This window comes from Protopterus annectens, chromosome 8.part0, assembly GCF_019279795.1.
Source record: "Protopterus annectens isolate FY-2018-M chromosome 8.part0, PAN1.0, whole genome shotgun sequence".
Lineage (NCBI taxonomy): Eukaryota > Metazoa > Chordata > Ceratodontiformes > Protopteridae > Protopterus > Protopterus annectens.
This window is the reverse complement of record NC_056741.1, coordinates 823,369,729-823,390,658: the sequence shown is the minus strand read 5'-3', so window position 1 is coordinate 823,390,658 and position 20,930 is coordinate 823,369,729.

The following is a 20,930-nucleotide window of genomic DNA, read 5'->3' as shown; positions in this document are numbered from 1 at the left end:
GTTATCCCCATTGGGAAAAAACATGTACCCGTGAATTATCACATAGGTGGCAGTACACTAAACACCGAAAGTGTGATAAGAGACTTAGGGACACAGGTGGACAGTGGTCTCACCTTCAATAACCACATCGCCACAACAGGCAGGACATCCTTCTATGTGGCACACCTCATCACTAAGGGCTTTTCATCCAGAAAAAAAGGAGGTCATTGTCCCACTGTACTCATCCCTCATTAGACCCATTATAGAATACAACGCCCCATTTGGTATGTACCTCTCAAGACATCTGCAACAACTTGAAAGGCTGCAGAAATACCTCAATAAAAGAATCACAGGCCTAAAGCAGATGCCCTATGCTGACCGCCTTAAACAACTCCAGCTATACTTTGTCGCATATTGCCTACTCTGAGGCAATCCCTGCTTAACATACAAGGCCATGTCAAACCCAGAGCTGCTGGACATGCTACACTTAAAGAAATCCCAATCCCAGAGACACCTCAGACTCTGGAATAGACTGCCCATAAATGTCAAGCAGAGCACCTCTTTGGCCCTCTTCAAAAGGAACCTTGATGAATGGATGGGAGAAAGGAAATTCACCCCCGGGGATCACTTCAGTCACCCTCCTAGACAGGGGTCCAGGGAAGTAAATAGTGTGGGAAGAAATAGCCAGGGAATTGTTATGGCTAGGCTTGTATAGGCCCTAGGGCTGATAGCCTAGTACCAACCTATTAACCTATGAACCTATAACGTTGAAATATTAATTGTTTCTAACTTATATGGTTGAGGTTTTGTTATTAAAATCATAGCCAAAGCTTCCCAAAATAATTTCCACTTAGCTGAATATGTTGTATCCAAAAGTTGTGCTATTGCTCTAATCATAGAAGCATTTGAATATAGTATCAAATCTGGAAATGCTATTCTACCCTTTCTTCAACTATTAAGATGGTGTTTTTTTAGGATTGATTTTTTATGATACCAGAAGAAACCTAACATTAGCGAATTTAGTTTATTTATTAGGGTTTTATTAGGTTGTAATAAAATGGATTGAATAATGTATACATTTTTGGGAAGAATTATCATTTTTATGATTGTTAATCTTTCTTCAGTTGTGAAAAACATTGTATTTTATTTTAATATTAAAGTTTGTATATTTTCATAACATTTATTGTAGTTTAATTGTATAATTGTTTTCATGTCCTTAGCTAAAATAATTCCTAAGTAAGTCAGTTGATTCGTAATGGATTTGTTTTTGTCATCAGTTGTATATATATATATATATATATATATATATATATATATATATATATATATATTTTTTTATTGGTGAATATGAGTAAAATTGTAGTTTTATTATCATTGATTAACAATCCAGACTTATTTTGAAATAACTTAATGGAGTCAAATAAAGAAGTAAAAGAGGGGTCATTTCCCTTAGTGGCAATTAGAACATCTTCCATGAAGAGTTGAATTTTGGAGGTGGTTTCCTTATTAATCTCAAATCCTTCTATATTTTTGTTATTCCTTATACTATTAGCCCATGGCTCCATTATTAGAGTGAATAATAAAGGGAAGAGGGGACAACCTTGTTTAGTTCCTTTTATGATAGGTATTTTAGCTGAAGTATATGACCCTATTTTGATGTAAGCTAAAGCTCCTTGATACAAATGTTTTGATAGTTTAATAAAGGTATCTGAAAAGTTTAAACACTCTAATAATGTGAACAAATAATGTCAATCAATTAAATCAAATGATGAATTTAAATCAAGACTTATTAAAGTTAAATTCTTCTTTTTTCTTTAAGCATAATCAATTAAAGCCAGCGTCCGTTTGATGTTATCAAAAGTACTTCTGTCAGTTACAAAACCAGTCTGATCTTCATCTATTAAATGTGGTAAAAATTCTTTAATCTGTCTGAGTATATATTCATGAACATTTTGCAATCCACATTCAATAGAGAAATGGGTCTGTAAGAAGAGCAAAATGTAGGGTCTTTATTGGGTTTTAAAATGGGTGAAAGTGTATTTCTATGAAGGGGGTATTATAGTATTGGTTTGAACCAGATTATATACTTTATGCAACAAGGAGAGAGCTATTTTATGTATGATTTTATATATTTTAGGTATAATTCCATCACCTAGGGCTTTATTTTGTTTAAGCTTATTAATTTTAGTTTGTATATCTGTTAAAGTAATTTGTTTATCTATGGTTTTCTCTAGTTGCTTGTTAATTTTATTATGAAGATTCTTATTAATGAATTCTTTTATTTTGTCTTTAGATTCTATATTCTGTGTGGATTGATTAATATTGCAAAAGTGGTCTCTGAACTCCTCTGTGATATCATGTATACTATATATATATATATATATATATATATATATATATATATATATATATATATATAATTTTTTTTTTGGGGGGAATAGATTTCTTTAATATGATTATGTTTATTTATTCTTTTAGATTTATTCTTAAGATTGGTCAAGTATTTTGAATTTAGGGAGTAAGCAAGGAATTTATATTTTTCTAAAGCGATCATGGTCTTATGATGTAATATAGCTCTGTATTCTTCAGTTAGTTTGTCTATCTTATCTCTTATGTTTTTAGTAGTAAGCTTATCTTTATTGTTAAGCTATATCATGTCAAGTTTATCTTGTATTGTTTTTAGATCTTTATCCCAGGATTGTCTCTTATTATAATATCATTTATTTATTTGACCATATAAGTACAATTTCATAGCATCCCATATATAGACATCAGAGATGTCAGGAGTTGAGTTTGTATTTAAAAAATTATGTATTTCTTCTTTTAAGAAGGGTTGAAAATCCTTTAGCTGTGTAATATAAGCTGGGATTCTATTTATTTGTATATCATGTTTATTATTGACATTAAATTTAAATATAATAGTGTTGTGATCTGAAGTCGGACAAGATATAATTTTACTATTTACTAAATCATTAGTCATTTGTGTGGAAAAAATGATTTTATCAATCCTAGAATAGGTTTTATATCTGTTAGAATAAAAAGTGTATTGTAGTGAACTTTGATCAGAATAATCATGTGCATCTTTTAGATTGTATGATTCCATTAATTTTATTAGTTGTTTAGCTTGTCGAGTTATTTTTCTTCTTCCTAGAGTACTGGAATCTTTCTCATTTAGAATACAATTAAAATCACCAGCCATAATAATATGTCCTTCAGACTGAGATATTATTTGATTTATATGTTGTTTGACAGTGGAGGTTCCAATACCAGGGATCCAGTAGTTATTTACTAGTGTATATACTTTTTTATTTATTTCCACAATAACAAGACAAAGCATCCCTTTATTATCTTGAAATAATTTAATTATTCTAGGTATGGGGAGAGATTTATTCCAAAGAATAGCCACACCTCTCTTCTTTTTTTGAGTATTCTGAGCTTATTAGGACTGTGTATTTGTTAGTGTTCATATAGTTAATACTATCTTTCAGTAAATGCATTTCTTGTATGAAAATCATGTTTGGTTTGTGAATATCAAGATATTTGTAGAAACTACTTCTTTAAATAGGGTTGTTCAAACCATTTATGTTAATGGATAAACCTTTTAGAGTGACCATGGTATGTTTATCTGATGTAGTAACATAGATTGTATCCCATCATTTCCATAGAAATAGTTTATAACTCACTTTTTCAAAAGAAAATTATTTGCTCTGAAGACAATGACCCAAACTATAGAGTGAATGTCAGAAGTCACATAGTTAATATAGTTAATGTTTTCATGTATATGTATTGAAATGGATGTCAAGTGAAACATGTTATAAAAGAAAATATTTACAGTAAACTTATCAAAAACACACTAGCTCCCAGCCTGGAGTTCTAAACTCCTTGGCCTAGTGGCAACTGTCACTTGGATAAAACCAACAAACAATAGCAGCAAAGCACAGCAACCACATACTATATATATGATGTAATTAATATTAAATAATATCATAAAAGTTGTTTGTTTTATATGTTATAGCATATATAAATTATTATAACTCATCAGTCATATCTACTCAATTATAAGGAATAAGTAGATTATATGTCAGAAATATAACTAAATAAGAAGAAAAAAGCCTAAAGAGTAAGGCCAAGAAACATTTAGTCTAACATTTCATAACTAGATATTCCCTTAGGAACAATATAAAACAGTTTTGCTAGACATTGAGTTGTTCCCAGAAAAAGTATTGAAAACAACAATATAAAAACAGTGCCTAATCATTATAACCCATTTTGTTAAACTATGTCAAACTAACTTATTATACTTTATGAGAAATAGTTTTCTAAATTCTGCAACTTTAAAGCATTCTGTGTAGCTAAACAGTATAACCAAAATTATAATCATTATTACAATTGAAAAGAAGAAAGGAAGAGAGAGAGAAAAAAATGCTTAAAGACCAGTAGTATTAATTATTGAAATTATTATGTTATTATATACACATTTTACAAAAGTTCCCATTCATTTGTATGTAATATGTATATTGTTTACATAAATGTTATAGTGAGGTTAACAGTTATGTCATTATCAAGCATTGGCTCATTTTTTTCAATTAAATAGAATCTATAACTTTCCTGAAAAGAAGAAACATCATACATTACTATTCTTTACATATATTAATGGTAAACAATCTGTATTTCTGCAATACTTGCCATTAGTAGCTGTTAGCAAAATCTGTCCACTGTATCAATAAACTGTAACATAGATTTATGTACATTTGTAAAAGTAATTCAAGTATATGACATTTTGTAATAAAGAAAGCTGTAAACCTGCTTATTCTCAACCTATCCACTAAGAAAAACTCACAATTTTAATTTGATTAAACATATAAAATAGGTCTACTGACTTCAATATTGCAAATAAATAGAACCATACCTCTTATCAATGGAGCCCAGATAACATATGGTAGTCCATCCACTAAGCAGTAAGGTGGGCTGTTCGAATATCTGTCTGACTATAGAGAGCCCTGCTGTATTAGTATGTCACCAAATGTCTCAGTCATCAAAACGTTTAACTGTGCAAAGACCATTTTAACTTGAAGTGATCAGCGACTTCAGCGTAAAGCCAATACAAAGATGTTTCAACTATTTTTCTCTTTTCTTGCTGCTTCTGCCTATACTGTTATTATAAGAGCCAAAATGTATATATATTTTTAGTGTAACAGGGTGTACTAGTCAGCTCACACATTTATTATATTTATTAGAGTCAAGGATTATAAATGATAAAGTGTGGTAATGGGAATTATGATTCCCGAGTATTACCGACAAGGGGACTTCCTGGTTAGTTTGTTTCTCATCACACTGATGTCATAGATGTGCTTCCCATTTCTTCAAGGCACTTTGAGTATTGTAGAAGTGATGTACAGCTGTTCTAAAGAAGATTAAGGTCTTAGAAGCTCGCAGATCATCAGCGTGAGTTAAACCAAAACCCAAGTTTGACTCTAAAAGTTATCGGCAGGAAAACAACAGAAAAACAGTTCCTTCAAAAAAATTAAGCTTTTAAAGCTGTCAACTCATGGGTAAAGGTTATCTGAAGTGTTACCATTTAGCTGTAATGAGTGTTCAACATAACAAAACATTAGCACATTTGTTTTAGTTAAATACCAGATTGTTACATAAAGAAAGCATGTAAATCATCACCTTTCCCATATATATCCACCAACATTAATAACCCAATTTACAAACAAAAAAAAATTACTAATGACAGTATCTGTGTTTTCCCTGCTCATCTTTATAAATGCGAACATCGCAAAGATATATCTATATATCAAAGCACACTAAAACATAAAATACACCATATCATATTGGTTTATAACAATATGATGCAGGTTTAAGGAAATATTTAAAGACATTCAGTTATGGCAAGCTAACTGTATATATAAAGTAATATATTTGAAACCATGCTATAATGTGTTAGTAATTGTTTCATGAAATTATGATGTTTAAACAGAGACTGGATTGAAATGATAGAAATATGATTGGGTGGTTATCTTTAAAGGTGTAGTTATTACCCTATTATACCATGTATCCATCTCTCCTTCCAAGTATAATATTATTACTATAAGAAGGTGATTATGTATATATCCCATACCTTCTTTTCCCTCCCCCTCCCCCTCCTTTTATTTTATATTATTACTATGGATTTATATTCAGTAAAGTAATAAAATGTCACTAATCTAGTTTGTTTAAAGTATTTATATTCTTATATGACTACTTTATGTTAGCACTACAGAATATTTCAAAGGACAACATATAAAGATTATTAGAATAGAATTAAAATTAATTAATTAAACTAAAGGGATATGTATATAACTAAAGAATATTTCATTTATAAGAAAATGAAAGAGCTTACCTCATCAGGTAACAGAACACTGAAAAAATGTATTTAACATGTTAGCATCCATATGTATGACAAGACAAGGAAATCAAATATAACTTAGTTCATTTGTTCTTTATTTTTTTAAGTTTCTCTGTAGTTTTCCAAGCAGATGTTGAAATCAATCTTTTAAGAGAAGGGCTAGCCCATTCCATCTCTTACATCTTTTCCAGGATTTTGTGATTTTTTTTATAAAAGTGAGAGCAGAGTCCAGGTCTTCAAAAAGTTTGGGTCCCTCTGAGGTGAAAATCTTCAGTTTTGCCAGAAACAAAAGATGAGTCTTCACTCGCACCTTCTTCAGTTCTTTTATTAGAGGTAAGAACAATTTTTGTTTTGCTATTACTAAAGATGAATAGTCATTATCAAAATGAATTATGGTATCATTAATTTTTATGCGAGATTTATACCTGGCTGTCTTTAAAATTAGCTCTTTATCAGATGAAGAAAGGAATTTAATGACTGATCTAGGTTGTTTTTTGCTGATGGTACTGCTACTAGTCAGGGACCGGTGATCTCTCTCTCTATCCCAAATGACATAGCTTCTGTAAGATCTAGTGTTTTTGGTCGCCAAGTAGTAAGAAAACCAGTCAAGTTGTTTTCCTCTATATTTTCAGGTAGTCCAAATATCCTTAGATGATTCCTATGAGATCTGTTCTCAAGGTCATCAAGCTTAGTTTGTCACAAAGTGTTTTGTTTTAGTAAAAACTCCACATTATTCTCATTTTCTTGTATTCTACCATCCATATCATTCAAAGCATCCTCTATGCCAGATATTTGGATTTTTGTTGTTGTAAGTCCTTGTGGAGAAGATCCATTTGTTTAATAGTTTCTTCTTTAAAATTGTCTGTCTTGATGTCAATCTTGTCAGTTTTTGCAGTTAATACCTGGATATTTGATACCAGGGTTTGAAGCTCCTTTCTGAAAGTAGATTCCTGACTGTTAGTTTTTGTGGAACTCATGATGAAATGCTTCAGATGATGAGTAGAAATTTTTCAAGTGAAGTTTTGACTGGAAAAGTTGTCTTCTTTTTATTTTTTTTATATATTCTTATAAATATAATTATAAACTATAACTCTATAGAAAAAGAATTCCAAATTTTTTGATTAGAAGACAAAAATCCAGTGAGGATGTAATTTTTCTTAGTAGAGCTGCTGTAATCTGCTGCTACTCAGTGCTCATGCTGGCCATGCCCCCCAATAGCCATTTTTAATGTCTGCATACATCCCATATTCTACTTCATCATGTCAGTTTTAAGGTTAGGTGTCCTTTGACCAGACAGTTTTAAACTTAGTGATGAAATCCTTACTAGAAATTAAATATGGGATTCCTGTAACATAGCATATAAATACTGTCAGAAAATTGATCTCCTGAGCTAGTATGAAAATAGATGTAGCTGGTATGCTGATTTGTAGTTGAGCAGATGAATGGGCCTGGAATGGCCAGACAAGGGAAGATTGGAGTGAGTGGCCAATGCTGGCTCTTCCACTCTGGGACTGGTGGGGAAATTTCTATGTTCACTACAATAACAGTGGTAAGAGCCTAGTGGTCTCTGCATAGCAAGTGGTATGCCACTTAGTTGCATACCTCTTAACTGTACAGATTTTCACAGAATGGCAAGATTTTTGTCTCATATTTTTGGTCTTTTTTTCATAAAATTGTGTTTTTTTTGGCAAATCACTTGCAAATCATTGAAGGTTGAAGTAAGAAAATAATGACAGACATTTGAGTTTCAGACTTCATACTCTTCAGAAAATTCATGCTAGTTTAAAACCTGTTATTCTATCATCTTTCTGGTTGCAATAGCAATATTTAAAAACTGCCCCTATTTTTGGGTCTTCCCCCCCAATATTTATGGCTCTGTCCAGATTTCTTGCTCTAAGAGGTTGAGAGGTATGCTTGGTTGGGAAGCTGCTCATGTACAGAAGTGCTTATGCACCTACTAGATGCAGTGATTGAGGAGCTTGCAAAGCTGCTGGGGGAGGGGTATGACTTCAAGCACACTCCCTGGCAGCAGTGCACACAGCTCTATCAACTTCATTTGCCTCATCAGCCCTGGATGTTCATTGGGTTGAGCACCAGGGAGTCTGATGCCGTTCCATTTGCCCCAGTGAATGATGAGACACACTGGTGGCAGCTGATAGCAATAATGAGAGTGAAGAAAAAATAACAGATGTATCTGAGCAGGTTCAGATAAAGTCACTGCGATGGAGCAGCTTTCTTTTTTCAAACTGTATAGTGACTATTTAAATCCTCCCATTATCCAACATAAATTTAAAGTTATCAGGTGCTTTACTGACTACTTTTCTTTTCAGCATATCTTATTCCAGACATAGTCATTCACTCGGCATGATCTAGTCACCCTGCTCATTAATTTGTTCTGCCAACTACCCAACAGAACAAATGGGGATACTTGGGATTAACATGGCTAGGCTTGTAAAGGCTCTAGGAATGCTAGTGTAGTAACCTCCTATAAACCTATGAACCTATACATTAAACTGGATTTTCCCATGCAAAAACACATATGTTACAGTCCCACATCTAAAAGCATGCTACTGTCCTAAGGTAGAGCTAATAGAGTTAGTAGAATGGAAACCTGGACATACTTGTTAAGCATCTGTATTGTCAATACTGTTGTCTATTTTCATGTCCTGCATCTCTTACAAACAGCAGTCTGCATGACAGAATATTTACACAGTGGTAGATGCTGTTACTTTAAATTTGCAACTCAATCTGCCTCACTAAGTATGACCTTCATGTAGTCCTTGGATAAAAAATTATGATTATGGATGCATTCATAAATTTAGGCACCCGTATTTCATCCAGAAAGGCAGAGAGAGGCATTTGCTTTATTAAATCAATTTGCAAATAGGGTTGCTAGGTCATACATTTGGGTTACATTTACATGGACAATAGCAATAGGAACAGGAACTACAAATATTTTAATTGTTGAATATATGTACTGGTTTGAAGGATAATAAATAAATCGTGTCACTCCTTTTGAAACTTTCACAATGAAAATGATGTGATGTTAGTGCAGACTATATGACTGTTATACAGTCCCTGAAAGAAAATTAGCATGTGGTAACAAGTAAAATGGTTGTTTTTGAATAAATGAGTACTTTTTATGCTACATTTTTTTTATTTTGCTACCTCTACCAAGAACTTGTGTGACATACCAGAAATACTCAACAAGAAACCAAAGCTTGATTCCCAGCTGTTGAGTATTATTTGGTTATCAGTTGTTATGTGTGACATACTAGAGATATTAGGATGTACTGCAGGTTTAGTAATACAGAAAGTCTCACAGTTTAACTTAAATTGGTTTAAACTGGATTTATATGTGTGCATGCCACATTTTTGAAGACCAGATGAAAATGTCCTTTATACCACATTTCAATAAATTCTGTGGTTGGATCATAACAAAATGTTGACTGAAAGAATGGTTCATTTTTGTTTTTAGTAAATGCCATAAAGCAGCAAAGTGTTTCAGATATGTATGTTATAAATCAGACAGGAAAATGTTGCAATCAACCATTGTTCCAGTGGTAGAATGTTACCCTTTTGTAGAGAAGCATGGTGTTGCAGATTTGGTCTATTCCTCATGAATATGCAGATACTGTTCAAAGCCACATGTACTTTATGAAAGTTGCTAGGTGAACCAGCAGTTATCACAGACAAGTAATAATATTGCTAGGGGGACCACTTTTCTAACTGCATTTCTGACCTAAGGAGTTAACAAATGTGAGAGTTGTATTGGGTTCTGCACATGTCCTTTACTTAGGGCCTTGTCAATATGAAAATAAGGTCTAACACCACTTCAGAGTATGTCTAAACATGTTCCACAGTATTTAAACTAATTTTCCAGATACAAGGTAACATTTATAAATGATTCAACAGCTCCCCTCATGGACATTAACACAATCAAGACATTTGGAGAACAGATAATATGGCCCTGGTTTTCTCAAAGTCCATATTGTGGGTTTCCTAGCCACACTACTGATATATCCTTGTTAGATCTGAGGACAGGTTTTTACTAATAAATTCTGATTTGTCTACAGTCTTTATGGCTATGCTGTCTATGTTAATGACTGCTGGGATTTGTTTATGGAGGGTTATTTTAAAATGTATTGATGAAAGTATTGAATATTAATGCCCAAAGTACAGATCTCTGCAGAATTCTAAGTGGGACTTTGACCAGCTGGAAAATAGGTTAATTGATTATTCAACATCAGTAATGCATTACTGTGATAGCTTTGAAGCAGGCAACTGATAGCAGGGCTACACAGGTTACACTTTGAGAATAATTTGCATTACTGAATTGAGTCTAAGGCTTTGTCAAGTGTATGGATACCCCTACAACAAAGTTTTCCTTGCTTATATTTCATAAAATGGCATTGGTGAGAAAGTGCATAGCAGTGGACTGAGATTCCCCTTTTGAGAACTGTTTCATGATAGAGTCCACAGCTGCTGAAATAAGTCATCTACTGATTAACTTCTGCTATCGCAAAGACATCTGAATGTAAAATGAGGTGAGAGATTTGTACCAAGGAATTAAATGGCTGAGGTGACATCACAGATTTCACAGTAGTCTTGAAATCTGTCAGTACTCAGTTATGTTTTTAAAATATCAGAAGGGAAATTATATAAATGTGCTGCATACCCTCTGAAATCTATGTGTAACCCATCACAGTCAGTTCCATGATTTAGTATTTCTCTAATCACCTGTTACCTTTTGATGTGTAACATTTTAAGCCAGAGCCATAACCAGGGTGGGAAGAAGGGACAGCTGCCCCTGGCATAAGCTGTCAATGGGCAAGATTGGCAAAGGCCAGTGGTACAGGAGAGTACAGTATTGACATTAATAAATGAATGGTGATAACTACATTCCTGGTTTGACTGAAGTGCTTAACATGAGGTAAGAGAGTGTGTGGGTGTAACTGTAGAAAACTACTTGTTAAGATGTTGCTACAGTTGCAGCAAGTAGCTTGTCACCATTGCAAGGCCAGTCGCAGATGTATAGGACACTATTTATTTATGTATGTATTTATTTATTTATTTATTTATTTATTGCTTTGCTGTGAATAGAGAAAAGAGATTTTTTTCTCCTGAATTTTGACTTGAGAAGGTGCCAATATGGGGTTCTGAGTTAAGATGTTAAATATCCATTGTTATTTGTTGTGCAGTGGGCAGATCTTTCAATAAAGGAATGGATTATTGATAATAGTGATTAGCAAATTATCAGCATTATCTCGCATTGCTGAGATATAGTGGTTGCTAAGGGTTAGCATGATGTTGCCTGCCTCTCATGCTTTCCAAAGAGGTTAATTTCACACCAGAAAAGTAATATCAGATATCTTGGCCAGCTAGGTATTCAAATAAACAACTTTAGCTTTATTTGTTGGTTCTCATATTTATTCCTAATGATGAAAAACTGATCCACTTGGACTGAGACTTTATTGATTTAAAAATAGTTTAAGTAGAACCTTTTGGCTTAAAGTTATTTTTTATAATTCTGGAAATAACCATGGGACTAGTCATTTCCAAATTCTGTTGGACACCAAAGGTAAATATATATATTTCTTAATGAATCTTCCCCTCAACATCTTATTTTGACTATACGCCAGCCAACTGGAGCTTGTCTTTATCTTTTCCATTCAAGGCCCCAGCTTACTGTCACAGGGTAGGATCCATTTCCAAATAGAAAGATCACTAAAAACAGAATGGCAATTAATTGTTCCTAGCCTGAGTGCTACATAACATAACTTAAAATTAACTTAAAATAAAGATTGCAGATGGTCAGTTGCAATCAAACAAAGAGGTGCTGGCACTATCACTCCTTACTCACTTTCACACATCACTCTGTAGGTGATATCCAACTTACTTTAGAACAAACTGAATATCATTTCATTTTATATAAAGCACATGGGCAGCCCTGATTCCCAGACTAAGATAAGTTTTGTTGATTGCACCATCTAGTCATTAAACTGTATCAGCCCCAGCCCTATAGCAAACTTCTGTAGCTGCTGAGATTCCAAATAATTCCCTTAGAAATCTATGCAGAGAATCTGGGTTAGAATCAAATACAGTGATTATTCTAGCATTAGGCATTACTGACGATGCTGCTTCTGTTGCCTAGAGAGAATTGTTCTTGATTTCCAGCTAACCATTTATATTTTGAAGATGTATAAATATTAACTCTTGGATGATTTCTGTTGCTGTGTTATTTACCCATTCATTCAGTTCCATTTGTGTCTCAATGACTCCTACAGTTTCCATACATATTAAACATTGCTTAGTTCTAGGTGAAGGTAGAATAGGAGGTCTTCTTGGAGCATGAATTACAAGTACTTTCTCTTCCTTTAAAGGCAACTTATGCCTTTTAACAAATGAGAACAATTTTGCAAAATACCACCTGTGTTCTGAACTGTAGCTGCAGCATGCTGAATTTATATTGCCAACCTTGAGAGCTATGACTCTAACAGAGCCTAAGTAGAGGGTCTTCTGTGAGTGTGTGTGTGTGTGTGTGTGTGTGTGTGTGTGTGTGTGTGTGTGTGTGTGTGTGTGTGTGTGTGTGTGTGTGTGTGTGTGTGTGTGTTTGTATGTTTGTGGTGTGTAATTTGACCTTGGTTACCATGCTGGGAGATTCCTAGCTGAAAGGATAAAGCTCTTCAGGAAAAACCGACACCTATTTGTTCAGAGACTCTTACTGGTCCTGTGGCAGTAACACCAACATGGTGTGGTAGAGACCTTGTGTTCAAGTCCCAAATAAGAGTTAATATTCTTCTTTCACTTTTATGATTCTAACACTGCCTCAACAAAGGACATTCTTTGTATTTGTGTATGCGTTTCTTTGTCATTTGATCTTGATCACCACGGCTGGCCCCAATCTGAAAAGGTTGTGCTCTTCAGAGGAAACAACATGTATCTGTTCACTGACTCTTGTTGGTTCAGTGGAAGTAAAACCAGCAGAATGTGCTGGAGTTCTTGGGTTTGAGTCCCAAATAAGCAAAAGTATTATCCTTTCACTTCAATGCATCTAATAGTGTCTAAGTAGTGGATTTTACCTGTATATATATGTGTGTGTGTGTGTGTGTGTGTGTGTGTGTGTGTGTGTGTGTGTGTGTGTGTGTGTGTGTGTGTGCGTTTGTCATTTGATCTTGATCATCATACTGGGGGTTTCCTAGCTGAAATGATAAAGCTCTAAAGGGAAAATGCAATACCTGTCTCTGCAAAGGCTCTCATTGGTCTAGCAGCAGTGACATCAGCACAATGTACTTGAGGTCTTGGTTTTGATTAACAAATGAGAACTAATATCATCCTTTTGATTCTAGGATTCTAAGCTTCTATTTAGCTCACAGAAAGTGACCTTAGTGTTTATAGGCTAGTATTTTGTAACTAGTACATGGATATAATAGTATTAGCATACACAACTAGTATATGGATATAATAGCATTAACATACATAATCAGTTGCTGTGTAAGGAAAGTTTATTGATGCTGAAGTATAAATGATTAAAACCTAAGAGTTTAATATGAAAGTGAAATTGGCACGATTCCTTATTGAACAAATTGTTGATTCCTACTTATGGATGATTTATTTGCTTGTTATATTATGAGACATATGTTCTTGTTAATTTTATATGTTGTGCCCTCCCAAAGGTTTCCTGAAGCACTAGGGGGGTTTCTTATTGACATGTTTTTATATATATTTTTACTTGTCCCACTTGTTGTTTAGTACATTTACATTTTATTGATTTCTTGTTTATTCTTATAAGCTGCATGCTAATAAAATAAGATACTTTATCACAGCAATGCTTTATTTTTTCCTTCAGTAGGTAGGATTATATTAAAAATTCAGCTTTAGCAATGACTCCAAGGAGGGTTGAACAAAAATACCAATGAGGTGCAAAAACAGTATAGTTACCAAAGTAAAGCAGCAAACAATAATGTCTATATTCCTTTGTAGCTCTGTACCAACTAGTATTTGAGTTTTTCTGATGATACCAACCAACTGGCTAATGTTATTTATAAAACTATAGGCTGTATGAAATGACTTATAAAATTCAGGATATCAGAAATTATGAATTCATCATTTGAAAGTTACATTAGATGCAAACTAGAGTGTGGAATGATAATAATTATATGGAATCCATATAAGAAAATGTGTATGAGTAAATTGGAAATAGTGAAGCAGAAATATATCAAGGGCATTTGTGGATGTGAATGTTGTGAAAGTTTAAATTATGAAAATATTGTAATATTTCAACTTGTACATTGTCTCATCTAGATATTTAAGAGAAGACCTTGTTAGGGCATTTAGAGATAGCTACCTCTGAGAATGTTTAGGGTATCAAAGAGCAATACAGAAGCATCAGACAATGTACATAAGAAAGTATATATGAACAAGAAATGTACTAATCAGTTTTCTGAGAGAGTAGCTGATGCTTGAAAATTATATTAAAGCAAGCACTAGTTTACATATTTTTAAGAACAACGTGGACACTTATTGGGGGTTGACTGTTATATATTGTTGTATACTGACAGGCTAGAAGGGCATTTTTCCCATGCCTGAAATGTTTGTATGTTTGTATGTATGTATTTATGTATGTACATTTGTATAACCAGGAATAAGTTTTGTGACATGCAGTAGCATTTCACTTCACACATGAACCAGGAATTAAACTGCTCTCCATGCCTTAAGATGTCCAATATACCTCTCAACCTCTTAGAACAAGAAATCTGGTGAAAACCATATATAAAAGTGGGACAAAAGCCCAAAAATAGGGACCTTTTTTCAATATTGCTCCTACAAACTTAGAAAGTTGATAGGGTTGGGAGGGTGGCCTAATGGTTAAGGTGTTTGCCTTACAAATACAAGGTGCAGGTTTTGAATCTCAGAAGGGATAATCGGCTAGGCTTAAAATGGCTCACAAGGGCAGTTAGCTTAGTACTAATCTATGAACCTATGAACCTATAACAGGTTTTGTAATGGCATGCATTTTCTGGTGGGTATTACGTCTGAGACTCAAATGTCTGTCATTATTTTCTAACTTCAATCATTAATGATTTGCTACTAATTTGCCAGAAAACCACACTTTTTATGAAAAATTGACCACAATATGAAGCATAAATCTGGACATTCTGTGAAAATATGTGCATTTGAGAGGTATAAATGTCCAATTACAACTGCATGTAAAACTTGTATAATCACAGCAAAAGCCAGGAAAACTAGTCAAGAAAAGAAACGCATTCTTACTATTAATAATGCAAAGTCAGATATGTGACAGATTAATGTCTGTATAACATATTATAAGAAAATTATGGGGTGATTTGTGTACTTGATAGTCAGTGAAAAATTCAGTGCACTGGAAAGCCCTGGCTGAGGGCAATTGCCATTCCAAAGGTGACCGTTTTACAATTGTGGCTTCCATATGAATATCTTAATGTATATGCCAGTCTCCAGAGATTCATCTGAAGCTCTAAGCACTTCAGTACTAATAAAAAAATCTTCATATCATACAGTGAGCCCTAAAGTGCTTCATCTCTAAAAATTTAGCAAGCAGCTGCTACAGTATATGCCATAAACAGAGTGCTAAAGCATTTCAGATACAAAAAATAAATAAATACCTTCTGCACTGTAGCAAACTGCTTACTACAATGTAGCAAGTGGCTGCTACAATTTACACTAAACACAACAAACAGCTGATCAAAAGTAGCTAGATGGAATTCAAAAAAATAAAATGTATACTAAGTAGAAAAAATTAATTCCAACCATCTTGATATAAAAAAAGTAATTGATTTATTAGCAAAGCTTTCAAATTAAAAAAATGATTTCTCAATGCATCTAAAAATCAACTTAGATATCTCCTCTTCTTTCGGCTTTTCCTGGTTAGGGGTCACCACAGTGGAACTCTGGTCCACTAATGATTGGCAGTAGATTTTTTACAGGTGCCAGCTCGATGCCCAACCTTCAGCAAAGGCACACCCACTCTATGCATGTCTTTTGAATGCCACTCAACCACGGGGAGGACATGCAGACTCCACACAGAAGGCACTCCAGCAGAGAATCAAACAGGAGAACCTCTTGCTGTGAGGCAACAATGCTACCGCTGCACCACCGCAGCAGACAACTTAAATATCTCCATTTCCTTGATTTAAATTACATCAGCCAGCCAATTAAAAAGAATAAAAGGTCACATGATCCATAACATATACAATCACAAAAATTACTATATTGTGTATGCATATATAGCCTGGAGATAAGAGTATAAAAGAAAAAAAGTATATATATATATATATATATATATATATATATATATATATATATATATATATATATAAGCGATATCATACATTATAACTTACATTGTTTTAATTTCAGAACTGGTTTACAGTTATTCATAGTATTTGATCCTTGTAATACATCATCTCTGAAATAATTTATCCATTTGTACTTGGCTAATTCCATGATATTTAATAAATCACCTCCACATTTATTCAAAAACATTTTTTTGAATAACTCTAAACTTGAATGTGTGCTGTTTACTCATTTGAAAATTATGTTTGTATAATGTGTTAGTTTCATCCATCTACACATTCTGATAAATGTGGACATATCCTCTCTTTTTAAGTTTTTGATTGTTTTTTCCTATATATAAAAACAAGCACTGTTCACAAAATAGCAAAGTAAACCATGTTTTCTGTATAACATGTTGATGCCTTAAATATAAACTTATTCTTAATCATAGGCTGTTTAAATCAATATCTAGACTTATATAAGTACAATATGCACAATTATAACAAGGCATAGTTCAGACACGTGCAGTCACAGAAACATGGTTCAGAACCATGGAGAGCAACCAGGATATCAAAGGCTGCAATGCCTTTCATACATTTCGATCCCCCTTAGCTCAAGATAAAACAAAGGGGGGAGGAGGAGGAGGAGTCTCAGTGTTTAAAAAGAACAAGTACACTGCAAGACTAATTCAACAACATGGTTCTCTTGAGCTGCACTATGACCAACTAACCATAGGTGCACCCCCTCATCATATCCTCACTAGCTACAGATCCCACAATATGAGTCTGGATACTACAACTCCTGCCTAAACCTACTGGAATCTCTTAACATTCATCCTAACACCATAACTATGGGTGACTTCAACTACCTCTCCATAAACTGGGAGACTTATATGACTCATAATTCACTTAGAGGTTTTTGGACTTTGTCAATGCAAATGCCCTAGAGTAACTAGTTAGCTTGCCAACTAGAGGTATAAATATTTTAGACCTAGAACTCATGAAAATAGGGGGGAATGCTACTCCTTCCCATGTGGAAAGTCCTTCCCAGGAAGATCTGACCACAAAATTATCTCCTTTTCATTAAAACTAACCCAGCACCCCATAAAACTCCAAACCTGTTAAGAATTTTGCTAAGACCAATTACCTCAAACTAACTGACAGCTTATTAAACTTCCAAGCCCCGCCGATCCTAGATGACACTGAGGCCTACTCTGAGCTGTACACAAAAACACTGTGCAACCACATTCATAGCTGCATAGAAGTGGTAGTACCTGTCTGAGTTAGACCTATGATTACTGGCAAAAATAAACTATCCTGGTGGTCCCTAGCATAAATAGGCTATTCAACAAAAGAAAATAAACCTCTCCAAAGCCAAGAAGAAACAGACAAAACAGTGCAAAAAGGTATTCACCAGTCTAAACAAATTAGAGAGCTGGTCAAATCTGCTAAGCAAACAGCAAGGCAAGGATACCCCCCAGGTGAAATATAGCCATAACACTTTTTTAAATTACATTCGTAACCTCAGAAAAAATGCTCATCAATGTGCTGAGTTAATCATGAATTGTAACACTTAACTAGAGTGAAATTATAGCTAACCTGCTAGCTGATGAATTTTGTTCAAACTACCCCCATCACCTCCTACCAGACCCAAAGAAATACCTGCAACCATCTTTGTATCATTTATTATGAGAGAACAGGTCCTTACTGAGCTCTCTAAAGTGAAAAACATAGCCTTCTTGTGTCCTGACAAGATTTCACTATGCTTTTTAAATAGCTTAAAACAGAATCTATCAGGGTCACTAGAAAACCTCTTTAATCACAGCCTCCATACAGGCCTTGTCCCACAGGAATGGAGGACTGCAACAGTCATTCCTCTGCATAAAGGGGGGCATCAGTTGACCTATGGGACTAGAGATCTTGACCAGTCTTATCTGCAAGGCCATGGAGAAAATTACCATGGACCTGATCAATTGCGACATAGGAAATCACCAAACACTAGACCAGACTCAATTTGGCTTTGTCAAAGGGATGTCTTGCCTGCTGAATCTGGTGGACTTTGTTGAGAAAGTCAAAAAGGCCATGGATGAAGGTAGAATGGTACACACCGCTTACCTAGACCTGGCCAAAGCATTTAACACAATCTTCCACTCGGGGATCATAGATAAACTTACTGAGTTAGGCATAAACCCCTACTTCATCACATGGATAGCAAACTGGCTCACTGACAGGACACATGTTGTCCAGATAAGTGAATCCACATTCGATAATAAACCTGTTACTTCTGGTGTCTCACAGGGCTTAGTGTTGGTACCCCTCTTGTTTGGTACATACTTCTCTGAAGTGAAGGTTAATGTTGGGGTCTTCTGGTTCAGCAAGTTCAATCACCACATCTCCACAGTGGTAACAATGGCATTTTATTTTGCTCATCTCATAAGTAAGGACATTGTCTCCAGAAAAAAAAGAGGTTATAACCCCTCTATACTCTTCCCTCATCAAGCCGATAATAGAATACAATGCTTCCCTTGTTATGTTGCTTTCCAAATACCTGCAGCAACTGGAGAGACCACAAAGGTTCTTTACAAAGTAAATTCAGAGTCTTCAAGATCTGTCTTATGCAGACAGACTGAAATCATTGTCACTTTACTCTGTGTCAAACAGATGGCTCAGAGGCAACCTGTGCCTTGCATACAGAGCAATCTCTGACCCAGCTTTAATGGAAAGGCTGCACATTTGCAAGTCAAATGGCACACAGATCACTCGCTCAAAGGACCTTAATCTAGTATATGATATCAACAGAACTTGCTGGACAGACAGATTTGTCTCACAGAGGTTGCCCCAACTTTGAAACAAGCTTCCTATTAATGTTAAACTAAGCCTCTTGTTGACCTTATTTAAGTGTAATTTGGATGACTGGATGGGTAACCAGAAATTCAACCTGGGGATTCCACCTGTGTCCCTCTTGGACAGGGGCAATAGATGCTGATTTTAGTGTCTGCTTGAACCAGACACCCTTGGGAATACAGGTTGAACTTGGCTAGGCTTGTAAGGGCCCTGTGGCCATTTGCCTAGTAATCTCATATGATCCTAAATTACTGTAAGCTGGAAGCAATCAGTGAATCCCCAAACAATATTGACATCCTACACACAGGCCTAAAAATGACAAATGACTGGTGTCAAAATCATGGTCTGAGAATTAATGCTAAAAAATGTGTAATCATACCCTTCAGTATATCAGATATCCCTTCAAATTATAATAATGATAGCACGTCCCTAAAAGTAGACCCAGTGGTGAGGGACCTAGAGACACAGATAGATAGTAACATAAAGTTTGACTACCAGGTAGCTACAGTACTAAGGAAATCCTTCTGTGTGACTCACCTTATAAGTAAAGGCATGGCATCAAGTTCAAAAGAAGTCACAGTACCATTGTACTCTGCCTTCATTAGGCCCATAATCAAGCTCAGTGCTCCCTTTTGCATGTATTTAACTAGGCACTTACACCTATTGGAGCAACCCCAGAGGTTTCTCACTAAAAAAATACAAAGATTAAGACACATGTCTTATGCAAACTGGCTATAGGCCCTATCCCTTTACTCTGTCCCATATCTTTTATTGAGTGGAGACCTAGAAAGACATTCTCTGATCTAACCCTGTTACATAATCGCAAGAAAAATTATACAAGGGTTATATGTTCCATGGACCTGAACCTTATATGTTACTATAACAGAGCTTGCTGGAGAGACAAATTCTTATCCCAAAGGCTACCTTATGTAGAGAATAAACTTCCCATTTTCACAAAACAAAGACCATAGCTCACTCTCTTCAAAAAGAATTTGGATGGATGAGGAGCTAAAATTCACTCCTGAGGTACTGTCTAGGTCCCTTGTGGAGAGGGACAGTTTGTAAAGTGACTCGTGGCTCCAACAGCCAAACACCCACTACCCTGATACTACCTCATTCCATATCTGGTGAGTTAAGATATAATATTGTCATATCCTGGGTATTATTGGCTAGGCTTGCAAAGGCTCTTGTGCCATTAGCCCAGTAATCACCTCTAACCCTATGAACACATGCTATACTGCTGTTCTGTTTTTGCATATATTACGTATTATTATTAATGATGTACAAATAACTCTGTTTCTTCAGCTGTTACTTAATGTTGATACAGGTATCTGCTCTTTTCATTGTTATAATCTCCATTTCCACATGTATTCCTGTGTACTTATTCGTTTCTTATTTTTTTT